The sequence below is a fragment of the Chiloscyllium punctatum genome, chromosome 12 (genome assembly GCF_047496795.1).
Source record: "Chiloscyllium punctatum isolate Juve2018m chromosome 12, sChiPun1.3, whole genome shotgun sequence".
Classification (NCBI taxonomy): domain Eukaryota; kingdom Metazoa; phylum Chordata; class Chondrichthyes; order Orectolobiformes; family Hemiscylliidae; genus Chiloscyllium; species Chiloscyllium punctatum.
Window position 1 is genome coordinate 19,801,648 of NC_092750.1, and position 11,275 is coordinate 19,812,922.

An 11,275-nucleotide genomic window follows, 5' to 3' on the forward strand; every position below is an offset into this window, starting at 1 on the left:
GGAACAAGTAAAAAAAAACTACCTCTCTAAATCAATTCTCTTATCTCTAGCCATTAAACCATCAAATAATATGTTTAAATAAGGGTTTTATGATCAGTGCCCCACTGAAATTACCTCTCACTCTTCTGAAGCATCAAAAGTAACAATATGTTCTCATTCCTTCATATACTGTAATCAAGATATATCCCAAAATCACCTCAAATTCCTTCTTTGCCAAGCCCTCAAAACAATGAACCTTCTTATCTTGGTCGGTTTTCCCCGCAAAATATAACTTTTGAAATGCAAAGTGACTGTTGCAAACAACACCTGATTTATCTTTATTATTTCTTCCCCAATCTGACCAATGTATTATTATAGGAATAGAAAATTGTTACAACACAGGAGACATTTGGCCTTGAATGACTGCACCAAACTCACCTAGTTCCACATGCTGCACTCCCACCTTCTTTCTACAGGCCTACAATAAATTTTCTCTTCAAATAATTATCTAATCCTTTTGTAGGTTTTGATTAAATCTGTCTCCACTGTATGCTCAGGAAGTGCATTCCAAATCCTAACCACTCAGTAAAAAAGATTTTACTCATGTCACCATTATATTTAAGGAAATTGGCAAAAAAAAGTCTCTTATGGTTCTTAACCCTTCTACCAGCATAACATTTCTCCCTACCTACAATGCCCAAGTCCCTTTGAAATCCCAACCCTTTGGACTCAGCTTTTCCAACTTATCACTGTAATTGAAGTTCCTCAAACTATTTTCAGATCTTTTAAGTGTCTTCAATATTGGGCTAACCTGCAAAGAACATGAATTAGCTGAGGGCAAACCAGAGTTTGGTACAGGTTTGCTATATTGTAAGATTTTTTGATTAAAACCTGATGTGCATGGACACATATATAATTCTTCTTGTTAAGAACACATCAAAGAAAATTGCTGAAAATAGAGACATTTGGGAAAAAAAGTATTATATCATTTGGGACGGTGCAGGGAAACTTTTTTTAAAAATATACCAGGATTTAATTTTGACTGCTCTATCAGATCTCACAGTAGTTATTTGCCCGGATCCAAAGGACTGAACTGTCTCAAATTGTCATTCCAATTGGAACTGGGAATTATGTACAATGGCAGAAGTGGAAAGAAATATTTCAACCGTTGTAAGAACTCATTGTTTTAACACTAATCTAGATTTCCTGCACTCTTCAAGGATGCACTCACACACCATTCGTTAGTGTTTTCCACTCAGTGGCTGCAGACAGAAATAGTCAACATCAAATCACATATTGTATAAAGCTGGTTCTGCTGTTGAAGATGTAGGAAGGCGGCGAGGGTAAGAGCCTAAGTTCACCCCCACCCCCCACACACAATTAGTCATTCCTCCCTGGAAGGACTTTAGAAATAGAGTTAATGGTGACAGAAGTAACTGGTGATTTTTGTGCGCATGTGTCGTAACGTCACCGCACAAACATCCTCTTGTCAGAGTGTTAATGAATCTCTACCAACTCAGCTTGTGTTTGGGAAATGCAAGCAAGATCTGTCTCTCCAAACTGGAGCAATCTCTTCGCCTTCGATGGATAGCGTATGAATGCGCCGTCAGACTAATAACATCATGGTAAATTACAACTGCTAGGATGGTTTATATTTAATTAGTTGGTGACCTTAAAAAATATTTTTAAACCTGACCACTATCACTTTTTTTAAATAAATGCATTAAAAGGAGAGAACGGTTGACTACAGTTCTTTATATACGCTTACAATAGGATCAGCAGTGTTTGTGCAGTTTCATAATTGGTTTATTTTTGGCTACTTTTCAGCTGGAAAAGGTTTGAGGGGCCCCAGTGGGAGCTGGGATGATGCAATCGCTTGGAGCACATTAATCCACCTCCAGGCACAGGCTGTTTGAGCAATCGCACGCCCTGCATTCCTTAGTTGCAATGTCACAACAGACTTGCAACTCAGACTGGTAAATCCAAGACATGGAACAGCGCTTCTCTTCTCTCTCTCACTCGCCCGCCCCAATTACTTGCTTTTTTTTTGTTGTGTACAAAAAGCATATTGTGAGGTCGGATTTTGTTTTGTTGAAACTGTTCTGGGTACGTGCACATATCCCTGTCAAAAATGGCGTCCCTAACACGGTCGCCCAGAATATCCCATTCTGTCCCTTGAATTTCTTTATGCGTTTTTAGATTGTTAGATACATTAGGGACCAGGACTGGAGCCAGTAATACTCAAGACATCCCGATTTAATTTTGCAGGCTTTGGAAATGACGACGGTTTGTGTTTTTTTCTGCTCTCGGTCTGTGTTGTTTCGTTTCTTAAAGTGCCTTAATCACTTCTGGTAAAGTATTTCGGTCAAATATATTGGACAGGCATAACTGGTGGGCGATGGCGGGCAGTCTGCCACAGGCGAACCCACACCTCTGGGAACAACAATGACTCTTCCAGTTGCAACAGGGCGGGCAGAGAGCGACCGATTGCGATTTCAAAGATACTCTTTCACACTTTGCAACATGCGAATCGCGTAGAGTCGTTTCGAGACAAACACCTTTAGAGATCTTCGAGTATTAAGTTATCCAAAAAAGGAGAGGTTACTGATCTTATTTGAATACGTGGAGAAAGCCTTCCAGTATTACAACAACGACTTCCGGTGTTTCAGTATCACTCGAACCCATGTTTCAACAAGACTAAATTGAAAGTTATCTGCCCAAAACAGAAAATAAAGTCGTATATGATTGATCTAAAGCTGTCTCTACGTTAACTTGATTGCTTTCTCTTTACATTTACGAATGTACAAAACTTTTTTTTAAGCAAATCGAAAGCTGAATCTATCGTTTTATAAAATGGGAAATTCGTATTGGAATCACTCCAACTCCAGAACAAAACGGACCCAATAGCTTTATTCCCATATCTCTTCATGAATCTTTAAAGAGATTAAAGAAAGTGCAATTTGAACTAATTACCTAACGTAACAACAACTACTGTTTGTTAGCACGCCATGATATAGAAGATTGAATTCATGAAATGTCTAACTTCCCTATTAAAGTAATTTCTCAACGTACTACCTACAGGCATTTTTTTAACCATTAGAAATATTTCTATCTGTACCATCTTCAATAACTGAGTTATTAAGTAAGTGTACCCGCAATAGTTTGGTTTGCTCGCTGTTTAAGTTTAGCCCTACAATTATAATTATGGACATTTTTAAATATTCTGTTTTAAAAAGGCTAGTTTTGGTGTGATCTTTTGTGATTTGAAATTCGGAAAATGGCTGCCTTATGTTTAGGTTACACATGAGCTGTGGAGGTGCTGGCCCTGCCTCTTGGCAAAAATGCTGCTGTCGTCTTTGAAACTGCGCCCGTCTCTGGTCCCAGACTTTATCCATTAAATTAACATTCAATCGGAAATGCTCCACGCACAAGGAAAAACGAACCACAATGATAATTATCCTTTTGCTGCAATTCCAGTTATTACAACATGTAAAAGCAATTAAGAGCCAGCAGCGGGGGACATCACTGCAGTATAATTTCCGAAAAATTCCATTTGTGATATTACCTCCTCTCTCACCCCCTCCCCTCCCCTCCCCCTTAAACCAAACCCTCTGCTGTGCATCAGACAAAAGATTTCACAATTTTGAAGCAAGCTCAGAACAACAGTATATATAATATTTGTATTTAGGAGAAAGCTCCGATATCTAATCTCTCAACTTTCCAAAAATATATAATTAATGAGGTTGAGCATAAGATTGAACTTTCTTCACGGATACCAGTATAATATAAAGATAGCTTTCGTCAACAACCTTCTTAAAAATCATGTAATGTTAAAATACGAACAACTTGTTTGTATTACATAAAAAAGTTTTCCCGTGTTCTTAACAAAGGCCAACTATAGAATCAAGAACAGATAAGCCATCCTTACAATCAGATCACAGACAATAGCAGCCATTTTAACAAAAGGCCTACTTTGGTTTATTGCAGTGCAATGATAAACGAACATCCAGCTCTCACTCTTAAATATTTAGTCACTGATTAAACTTTCATAAAACTCTTCATATTTTAAAACGGCAAGATCTAACACTTTAATAAACTCAAATAGATGGGCAACCTAACTTCAACCGTTAACAGTATAAGTGAAAATAATAGCGCAACGCACAAAGCTCCAAGAGCCAAGATCCGCGTCACTCAAACTGGGCAATCAAGCAGTCCAGCCCCAGGCTTGACATGGGGCCGCTCCTGATAAAGAGGCACTGCCCTGCAACAGTATCGATACGTGGCAACAGAAGTAAAGGATCATTTTAATCTCTTCACCTATTTTCACTAGAATAAAACGTTTTCTTTCAACATTAACTGCAACTTTATCCATCATTTATGCATTAAGCCCATTTCCAAGGTCCGATACATCAATCTGCTCACAAATATAAATAGTGTTTAACTTGTTTGGTTTTACCGCATTGTTCTTTATTGAAACGGCAACTTGTGGAATGCATTTATCTTTGAGGCTTAATGACCAAGAGTTGCAGCAGTCTGCTTTACTGGCGTGCCCAAAATTCAAACAAAGTCTTCACTCAGACGGACAAGAGTCGCCCATCTGCCTAATTATTAATATTCTTGGGAACTTCATGAGAGATCAAATTTCACAAGAGGCACTAGCCAGTTCCTTCTACACAGCTATTTTACTTGTGGAATTTAAATAAAACATTATATTTTATTTCGTGTACATATCGACACGTCACGCGTTCATGGCAAACGTTTATTCACAAAGGAAACGAAAACATGAGCACAAAGACATTCAAAAAGTATTTCAACGATAATGATTAATTACACATTCGTATCGATTTCCTAACACCATAAAACACCGCTTAAACCATCCAAATCTGCCAAAATATTTTAGTCCCGGGAGCAAATTCAACCCCTGACTGGAAGAAATGCATCGCAACATTCACTATAGTGTATCAATGAAGTGGCGCTCTACACAAACGCTACCTTCCCCTCCCCCCAACATCCTAAACTGCAACACAATCGAACTAACTACAGGGATTGTCCCGTAGCCGCAAAACCATTCACTTAGGTTTCTTCTACGCTTTCTCGTCGTCCAGAAATTTAACAAATCATTAATAAATAAATAATGGCCAGGTTACAAATCGTTAACAATTGCCATCTATACTTTGAAGCACGTACAGGTTAGAGAATGCAGCTGAGTCAGATCAGATCTATCTTCCAATTTCATTTTATTTCTTGATGCTGAGACAAAATGGCAAAGAACTCTCAAATACTTCGAAAATTAGATGAATAAGCGAATTAAATACCAGGTTGCATGATAACTTTAAAGAATGTAAAACATTTATCTAGATCATTGATGGGACTCAAATTGAGCATATTGTCCATTATGGGTTCGTGAACAACCTATACCATTGCTAACACTGTTTCAAATAGGAATCTTATTAACTCTCGTAATCTTGTTGGGATTGAAAGCTTCTGTTTTACAAGTCAGGTTCAAAAAGCTGCAAGCAAAACTGCAGCCCATAGAACTGCCAGTTATAAAGATTATTTAACTCCTAAAAGTACAGATCATTTATGCCTCTAAATGTTCCCTACTCAAATCATGCAATCAGCACATTAAACATTTTTGATAACGTCAACTCTTGAAGCTCTGTACCTATCCAAGTGCTGGGACTGATGAAACAGGATTTAAAAACCAGTCCCCTCCCCCACCCTTGGTTCTTCTTGTACAGGAATTCTCGAACTCGTCCTTATGAAAATTAATCACTAGTTTCAGCAGTAATTTTAAAATTTAACGATGTATTTGTTAAGGTAGTTCAAATGCGCTAGAAGCAGTCAGATAATTTTATTCAATATACGATGCATTTCTATTTCAGTACACAGTACGTGGTTACTCTACCCCTCCCCCTCTCTCATTAAAAATACAATATGGGAGAATTCACCACTGACCTCTATATAGCAAAATAAACTACTTTTACCACCCTTATCCAAGGAAACCGAAGAGCAATGTAAGTGCTGTTGCGACTATTCCGCGCCAAATATTTGACTGAGGCCCCTGTCTGAAGTGAAATTCTAGCTTTCCAGACATACCAGGCCTTGCCCCAACTTCAAAGCCTCAGACTCAATTTCCACTGACGCCGAATTTAGGAAGCGTATTTCAATACAGAGCAGAATTCTCCCGAGATAATAACTAGTTCTCCTCAAAGATCACAACATAAATCTGTTTCCTCTCTTTGTGAATTCTGTGATTACAACGCAAAGTACTATTATTGATTTTATGCTTTCTCGACCGCTAATATTAATTAAAATTACTTTAAATAAAACTGCACATCAGATATAGCTTTGCAGGTTAATACAAGAAATAATCATAGAATTAATCGAAATCTTTCGTCGATCTTGATTACAATTACTCTAAAAATAAGCACGGTTCCACAGTGTAACCCACTCATGTTAATGTACATTCTTACCTTCCGACTACTAGAAACAATTTCCAAAAAATTCGATATTAAAACCAAATAACTTTCAAATAACCATTCGAAGACCAACCTTAAAAAACCTTCAGACAAAACCAACACACAGTAAGAGCAGACTACCAACCCTTCCCCCACCCCCTTCACTCGCTCACACACACCCACAGCACAAGTTACCTCTGTGCAGATTTAAGGGTAAATAACTGGGTCAGAGTTTATGGTTATGGATAATCAGGATTATTTTACTCGGCAAGAAAATGAAGTTATTTTGTAGTTTACTGCTCAAGACTTGTGTTCAAAGCATTTTTTAGTCACAAAGTTAGGGATAGCAATCAGGCTTCTTGGTCTGGAGATCGTTCTTTTAAGACACAAGATCTGGCTTCCTGGTGATGCGGTGAAGCGTTGAATTTACATCCATTTACTGCGAGGCCTCATAGAAACAGTTATAAGGAAGGTATAGGATCACCATCAAATCACAAACATACTTTATTACTTAAGTACGGAGCATGTTACTTATCACTTGCGACCGAAGTTTCTTTTAATAGTTTAAAGAGGTAATAATTCACAAACTTATGAATGGACAAAATAAAGGATGTTTAACTTAAAATGTAACGTCTTTAAGTTTATGCAACTTGATAAATATAGAAAGTATCCCAAAACTAACATTTAAATTCCATTAATACATGGCTATGGATTTATGACGAATGTTTCATCCGCCCAACTAAAAGAAACAAAGCATTTTCATTTTCAGCACAAACAAATATATTTTAAAATTAACATCTTTTGAATGGATCTCATAGGTCTGGCATCCATTCTGGAATGGATCCTGATGAAAAGTCGCTTTGATTTGGTCGCGAGGTTCTATAATAAAATATACCCTTTGAAGACTAACTAAAGCAAACACCATCATAAGCAACACGATTAATCCCCGGACCATGTGGTTCAAAGAGGCCATTTCCTCTTGTACTAAATGCTGTCGTTAAAAAGGACAGAAATTTTGTTTGATTGATATCTAACAATTATTATTGAACAACTATTCATATAGATGTTCACTATAAAACCTAGGATTGGATTTTTTTTTAAAGTCCACTTTTTTGGTGGAGCATCATTGGCTTTGCAAGAATGTGATCAAAAACTCTATTCCATAATTTGGTTTGGGCATTGTAGGATACCAACGTCCAAAACATTCCATCTTACTTTCTAACTATTGTGAAACAAGAGAACTTTGAAATATGTTTTCATGATCCAATGTGTTGAAAAATGCTGAGCTAATTCTGCATTATTTTACTTTCATATAGTTGTTAAGCCTTTTAGCATTATGGTAATTAAGTACGTTGAATGCAGATGACTTTTTTGAGGGGGAGAGAATGGCTGAGCAGACTCCAGGATTGGATAATGCCTCCCAGCTGCAATACTACAACGGGGGCCCAACCTCTCTGGCTTTTCTTGTTGTGCTATTCTAATGAAGAAAATGCCAGAGATGAATAAGTTACATGAAGTGGAAAAAGTCTACAGAAATCCCACATACTTACCTATCTCTTAAATGCAAGTATCCTAACATTCAAATGGAAAATGATGTGGAGAATCGGTTTATAATGATCCCAGGTTTTTAAAGTGCGCAGTGTTCATCATGTAAACACTATCATCACTAACACCAATAAAACCATCAAAACTCCTTGGCAACCCGATTATAAACAGGAAAACTCACCGGTTTTTGTCTCAATAATCGTTTCTGAATAGGGCTGCCTTCTCCCCTCTTCTAGTGATCCTTTCTTTTCCTTCCTTTCTCTCTCTCTCTCTTTCCTTCCTTGTGTTTTTATTTTTTTGTGTGTGTGTTGCTTATTCTCCCTCATTCAAAACAAAAACTTGACAGAGGTTCATCAAGTCAGGCCTGAAACAGAGCCTCGGACTTTCCTGAGCACACCGACCGAACCTTTCAGACTGACGTTGCAGGGGGTGGGGAAAGGAAAAAGGAGGTGTGCTGGGGAGAAAGGGGGAGGAGAAGGGGGAGATTGAAGATTGTTGATAGCGCTCAGTTGACCAAATAGGGGCCTTAAAATAGAAGGGAGGGGGAGCAGACTCGGTCCGATGGGAACATAGGGAGGAATACGATCTGTTGTTATTTTGGGACTTTTTCCTCTCAGGTAAACATTCGTTATAAAAGGGTGACAATTGACTCTATTTGCAGCTGGGCCGGCTCCTGTACAGCAGCACTGATCCTAGTCTGAGCGCCTCCACCACTGCCCCTCCCCCAACGACCAGCCAACCAACATCCGCCCATTCCCCCCCTCCTCAAACCACAACTCGCCGGGAAATGGCGGGCCGCCCTGACAAAAGATACGGGGTCCACCGTATCTGCTCGCAGGGTCTTGCCACGAGAGGCGGGGTTAGAGATCCCCTGTCCATCTTCTTCAGTGGTGGGGGAGGAAAGGAGGGAAAGCCGGCTGCACGGAGGGACCCGCCTCCCTCTGCTTCGCCATTGGGTAATTTAAAAGAGATCCCCGGCCACGTCAGCCGTTTCCCCACGCCCCTCCGCTGTCTATTGGTCCGCCCTGGCGTCCGTCATCCGGGAGGTGGCTGTCAATCACGCCACGCCTGCCTCTTCTGGAAGGGAGGGGTGGAGTGGTGTAAGTCGCTTCAGCAGTGGACGCGAGTGGAAGCTGAGCAGGAGGGAGTGATGCAGCGATGGCAAGGGAAGGACATGGTTAACGACACGTCTTGTGTGGTGGATTTTTCTATACAAAACTAACGAAACAATACCTTCTGTCAGCCATTTACGGATTTCTGAGTGCCGTCCGTTTTACTTGTGGATTATAAAAAAAACCCAAAGCGATTTTTCAAAAAATAAAATTAAAAACCTGATCGATGTCGCTTTGATGTGGTAGCGCGGACTGCAGATATCATGGCGCCTCTTGGCTTTCAGTAATTTTTGCATGGTACTGAAATTAAATTTATTAAAGATAATTGGGTGTTTCTATTTTAAAACATGCATATTATCTCGGGATTATTAGCGTCGAGAAATCGATTTATAAGCGAAGCGTTTTCTTTTTTATCCCCCGGACAAAATGGCGCCGGCCGCGGCCCCACCTCGGGTGGAACCTTCGAGAAGGAGCCCGACCCGCTTCTTGGTATTTTATTTGTTTTTTTTTAAAATCTGGTGTGTAACTTTTAGCCGTGGCGAATTCTTTAATCTAACTCTTTTGAAATGTATGTGGATTGTTGGGTTACCTATGTTAGTAGAGAGGGAGTTACAAAACGGGGAGAGAAGGTTCGAGAATCGTCATGTCCGCTTGGGATGGCGTACCGTTCATTCACCGAGTGATCTAATTGCTGACCAACACCCAACCCAGGATGCTGGGAACCTTTTAGGACAAGCCAGTTTTGATTCCTTCCTTCCCTTCCCCCCATTAACAATGGTTTGTTTGGCAGAGATAAATCCTGTGGACAGATTTTTGCGTTTCTTGTAGTATTGGACCAATTTCCTATTGAGGAGAGGACGGATAGGCTCTAAAGTGTCCGAAGACAAATATTTAGCGTCGTACCTCTTTAAAAAAAAAGTGGTCTAATGCTATTGCGTGTTTTTTTTTTGCCCTATAGAAGGAATAAATCTCAGCTCTTTGGCTGGCGGTTGAGTTACCTAGTCCGATCATTGGCAAAAACAAATCAAATTTTACGGAATTTGGAAACTACACCTCTTTCTTCCCCTCCGCCCCCCCAATTGTTTTCATCTAGTTGGCATACACACAGAACTTGCCTGAACGTTTTAAATTTCAATAGTTGGAAAGCTAGCTCCTCGAAGAAATAGATCATTGTAACCTTGGCATTCCAGGTTCAGCAATCATGGCTACCCTGACATTGTCATAATACTCAATGTGGAACATAAGCTAGGAATGCTCAGCAAGTCTGCATCATATACTGGAGAATCTGGGTAACTTTTCTTTCAAGTTTGTGGCCTTTCATAACTACTTGTAGAAGGAATAATTCTTTAACATCAGGGCCAAATAACTGTTGACTGGCTCAATCCTCATTAAGGAACACTTGGTAATATGGCCATTTCATTTAATTATTTCTCTTCAGCTTTCCTGTAAGATTATTATGGTCACACCCTTAATGAGTGAGTAAGTTACCCCTTCATAATATCCCACTCTACCATGTGTACTTCAAGCCTACTGGCTGCAATTTGACTTCATGCATCCTTAAAGGAATGGAGAAAACTTTGTTGATACCAGTTTAAAGGAGCTGTAGATCCAGTCTACCTAGTAGAATTGGATGCTCACTGAAGGAAGATGTGTACAGTGATCCACTTATTGAGTAGCAAACAAATTCTCGAGCAATGTATTTCCTGGGTAATAGTAGATTGATTTAAACTTGTTTCCAATGGATTGGTGTGTAATTCTCTTGCTAGAATGAGTACTACAAATGTGATATTACTTTGCATGTTGTAAGAATAGTTTGAGTGCTGTAGCTATTAGCTACTTTGAGACAAACATCTTTTAATTCATCTGACCTAATACCAGTAACCTCATGAAATTCTTTGCACAAATTTGATTTATGTATTGCTTATCAAAGACGAACCTTCCTTAATAGTAAGACAAAGGGAAAATCAAATTACATTCAGGCCCCTCCCTGCTGTTGCAACATGTTTTGCAATTTCCTGGCTGTATCACTTTCAAATACTATTGCACTGAGCAATTCTGCAGCAACTAATAGCGTGATTGCAATTGTGAGAACTCAAGACTGTGCACTTCAGCATTAGCACAATTTTTGCAGTGTTACCAGTTTTACCAGCTTCACATTGTTCAGGTTTATTGTACAAT

At 39.2% G+C, this 11,275-nt stretch overlaps 1 protein-coding gene across 19 annotated transcripts in view; it reads right to left on the minus strand.

Moving 5' to 3' along the window:
- The window catches only part of setd5 (SET domain containing 5), a 154,920-nt gene extending 146,234 nt beyond the window's left edge, over window positions 1–8,686 (minus strand). For 9 of the 19 annotated variants that reach the window (XM_072581982.1, XM_072581979.1, XM_072581980.1 and 6 more), the window contains exon 1: window positions 6,456–6,584. The gene's annotated coding sequence lies outside the window, so the exon portion shown is untranslated. Of the gene's footprint in view, window positions 1–4,435; window positions 4,455–5,937; window positions 5,957–6,455; window positions 6,585–6,635; window positions 6,826–8,166 lie in introns of those variants that run through there. The other 10 variants (XM_072581988.1, XM_072581986.1, XM_072581973.1 and 7 more) reach the window with 8 other exon arrangements.
- Window positions 8,687–11,275: the final 2,589 nt, after the last annotated feature.